Source organism: Mustela nigripes, chromosome X, assembly GCF_022355385.1.
Source record: "Mustela nigripes isolate SB6536 chromosome X, MUSNIG.SB6536, whole genome shotgun sequence".
Lineage (NCBI taxonomy): Eukaryota > Metazoa > Chordata > Mammalia > Carnivora > Mustelidae > Mustela > Mustela nigripes.
The window spans coordinates 68073339-68077385 of record NC_081575.1 but is presented as its reverse complement, the minus strand read 5'-3'; the positions used below and the strand labels follow the sequence as shown (position 1 = coordinate 68077385).

General features: G+C 49.6%; 1 protein-coding gene across 4 annotated transcripts in view; it reads right to left on the bottom strand.

The window, feature by feature from the left end:
• The window catches only part of ZMYM3 (zinc finger MYM-type containing 3), a 15361-nt gene extending 14787 nt beyond the window's left edge, over positions 1-574 (bottom strand). For 3 of the 4 annotated variants that reach the window (XM_059386053.1, XM_059386055.1, XM_059386056.1), the window contains exon 1: positions 125-573. The gene's annotated coding sequence lies outside the window, so the exon portion shown is untranslated. Of the gene's footprint in view, positions 1-124 lie in introns of all 4 variants that reach the window. The other variant, XM_059386054.1, reaches the window with a different exon arrangement.
• Between the last annotated feature and the right edge of the window lie 3473 nt (positions 575-4047).

Genomic DNA, 4047 nt, shown 5'->3' with positions numbered 1-4047 from the left:
CCAGGCATTTACAGGAAGACATTTTGGAGCTACGATCTCTCCTTAGAGCCCCCCCCCCCGCCTCCTGGCTACTGCGAGATCCCGCCTGCAGGTTCGGTTCGGCTTGATGAGGCCCGACCCCTACCTGCGGCAGGGTTAGTGTCACGGCTACAAGCCTAGAACTGCAGACGCCGACGGCCCCGCGCTCGTTCTCCACCTCCCTCCCTAGCAGCCGGGACAGGGGTCGCGGCCCCTTTAAATGGCAGCGCCGTTCACAGCGCCCAGCGCTCTGCACCAGGCGGGCGGGCGGCGCCAGCAACCAACCCCATTGGCTGGCTCTTGGAGGGGGCTCGCGAGACAGCGCCGGCCCCCGGCGCGAGACTCCCAGCCCAGTGGCCGCCTGGAAATTGCGGAGTGGAGCCTAGTCGCTGGAGATGGAGCTTGAGCCCCCGCCTGGGGCCCCGTTAGTTGAGGAGGAAAAGATAGCCTCTGGAGCTTTGAAGCCGGCCCTCGGAAAAGGCGGCACCCCCTCTCCATGGAATGGCCGAGTACACTAACCCACAAAAAATAGATCTACGCACCTGCTTCTCTTACCTGGCTCAAGAGTCTTCTCCCCCTTCCCAACCTCCCCCCGTCACACCCGTGCCCGCCCTACCTCCTGGAGCCCACTCTACCCGTGATCCCCTCCTCTCATTCAAATGGTTCCCGGTCCCCTCCCCCTCCCCGTGTCTCTCTTCGCTTCCCACTCGTGTTCAGCCCCCCAGCGTCCGCCCCCCCCCCCACCGCCCCCCCCCCCCCCCCCCCCCCCCCCGGGCCCCCCCCCCGGGGGGCCCGTGGGGGAAAGGGGGGCGGGGGGGGGGGGGGGGGGGGGGGGGGGAAGGCAGGGACCCAGCCCTCACGTGCCCCTCCTTCCCTTGTCTGCAGCCTTGGGCTCCCCTAACCATTCTGAATGTCATAGTTGTGGGGTGTCTTAAGCCTGGTCTCCAGCCACCTGGGGCGGGTTAAATGGCTCTGGCTCAGTGACAACGCCTATGCAGTAACCGTTACTGCCTGATGACCCCAAAACCAGGCCCTGCAAAGGCACTCCCCCACTCCCTCAACGGTCTTAGGGTAAGTTCTGGGATCTTCTCCCTGAGTCTTCCAGCAGGAGCTCCCTGCATTATCTCTCCAGTAGTTTTCCTCACCGAGGCCAACAGCTCCGTTTCCTCCTTTCTCTCTCTGTGCCTCTCTCTTCCTCCCTCCCTCCCTTTTTCTGTCCTTGTCTCTTTCCTCTTCTCTCTCTCTCTCTCTCTCTCTCTCTCTCTGGCGCGCACTCTCTCCCTCCCTCTCTCTCTCTCTCCCTCTCTGCTAGTCTCTTTTTGTCTCAGTCTCTGTCTCTGTCTCTGCCTCTCGTATGCAAGCACGCACGCGCGCACACACACGCCCCCACTACCACCCGCACCCCCTCCCTCCCGCTCCCTGATGGTCCTTAGCATGTGGGTGTGGCTGAGGTTGAAGCTTGAGAAGTGGGCTAGGGGGAGGGGGCACAGCGTTAGGCCTACCGGTTAAAATATATATATATGTGTGTGCCAGGATCCTTGCTCAGTCCCCATTATAGTTAGAGCACTTTGCAGTCCCCGCCCCCTACTTTCCTCCTCCAAACCCCGAGGGCTGGAGAGCTTTTAGTGTCTGAGATCCCAGTGGAGGCTCGGGCCGGAGGGGAGTCCTGCCACTGATTTAGGAACGTGTAGATTCGGTGTCCAATGCCTGCTATAGCTTGCCTCTTTGCTCTGGGCCTTCCTTCCCACACTAAGCCTCTCCTGGCCTTCTGGTCCTAGGGAGTTTTAGCCTCCCTCCTCTCACTCACTTTTCCCAGAAACCTTAATCCTTCCTGGCTCCCCACATGGCCTTGAGATTATCTTTGCTCTCTCTGGTACACAGAGATAAAAGGAAGACTTTCCCCCCTCAGGTTTCCCAAACCCAGCTTCCTTTCGGTCTTAACCAGTATTCTGTGTACCTATTCCCCACCTTCTGCTTACTTCCATGTCCCTGTACCTCCCTTTGCATTTTCAATTTGTTCCATCCTTGTTAGTCCACCTGCCTGCCCTTCTCAACTCATGCTTGGATCCTTGGCTCGCCTGGTTGCAGAGAATGCCTGGTTTCAAGCTGAAGGAAGACAGTCTAAGGAGGGATTAATGGTGTATTACTAATTCAGAGGCAGCATGGTGGCATGGAAGTGAGTGGGCTCTGGAGACAGGCGGGGGTTCTAATCTCAGCTCTGCTCACTTTTTAGCCATTTGACTTTGGACAAGTCACTTGTCAAGTCACCGGATTTTAGTTTTCTCTTCAACACAGATTAGAAAGCCATCTAAGGGCGCCTGGGTGGCTCAGTGGGTTAAGCCGCTGCCTTCTGCTCAGGTCATGATCTCAAGGTCCTGGGATCGAGCCCCGCCTCAGGCTCTCTGCTCAGCGGGAGGCCTGCTTCCCTTCCTTTCTTTCTGCCTGTCTCTCTGCCTACTTGTGATCTCTCTCTGTCAAATAAATAAATAAAATCTTAAAAAAAAAAAAAAGAAAGCCATCTAAATGTCCAATAACGGGATTGGTTAAGTCGGTTTTGTCTATATTCATTCAATGGATGTACTCATTAAAATGTGGTTACATTAGAAAAAAAGAACCAACGACAGCACAACACAGATAATTTTCAGTGCAGTGGACGCATGTCACACATTATCAAAACTCACAGAACATATGATGCCAAAAGCAAACTCTTATGTAAACCATGGGCTTTGAGTGATAACAATGTGTCATCAATTGTAACAAATAAGGGATGTTGATCCAGGGAGTGCCAGGAAGGTACACAGAGACTATATGGGAAGTGTCTGCACTTTCAGCTCACTTGTGCCGCAAACCCAAAACTGTTCTAAAAATACACTTTAGTCTATTAAAAGAATAAATGACACACAAAAATGTTCCTGTTATGTTGTTTTTTATTTTTGTTTTTAAGACATCTCTATACCCAATGCGGAGCTTGAACTTACAACCCTGAAATCAAGAGACCCATGTTTTACTGAGCCAGCCAGATGCCCCATCCTGGAACATTTTCGAAATAGGAGTTAAACCATGATGATAACTTCGTAGAGAAATTCTATATATAGTTGACCTTGAACAACATGGGTTTGAACTGTATGGGTCCACTTACATGTGGATTTTTTTCAATACAGTACAGTACTGTAAGTGTATTTTCTTTTCCTTACAATTTTCCTAACAGCATTTTCTTTTCTCTAGCTTGCCTTATTGTAAGCCTATAGTATACAAAACGTACAAAATAGGTGTTAATCAATGGTTTATGTTATTGGTAAGACTTTCTTGTCATCAGTAGTAGTTAAGTTTCAGGGGAGTCAAACTTGGATTTTCAACTGTGCCCCTATCCCCATGTTGTTCAAGGGTCAACTGTACAGGTATACATAGAAAAAGACTAGAAGGAAATACTGGCTATAATACCTCATAGGGCTGCTATTAAGGGAGATGTACACCTATCCAATGTTGAATAGATACCGCTTCATAGGTTACTATTATCATTAAAAAAGAAACATACCTGACTTCATGCATGGTCTGGGACTTTGCACACTGAAACCTTTGTGTCCTTAAAACAAATACATTTCTTTTGGTCTTTGACTAAGCCAAGAGTACCCACAGTTGATAGGTTTGAATATGTATGGGCCACTGATGAAAGGCTGTAATATAAAAGGGGGGGGTTGGTTAAGAGTGTGGCCTGCAATTCAATGCTCTCATTTTTAGCCTTGCTAATTATCAGGTAGTACTCAATTCTGTTACTTGTTATTCATCAGTTATTAAGCACTCAAGTGCTGTAAGCACTGTACAACAGGTAAAAACTCAATCCTTGTCCTCATGAGAGCTCTTTCATTTTAATTATGTATGTGTGTGTATGTATATATATACACATGTACATACATATATGATTTCTGATTACAAAAATATAATAAATGTTCACATAAAAATTTTGTAAAACATAAAAAGTCTGAAGAAAAAAGCATTGATCACTCATATCCTGCCTATTAAATCTGGAGA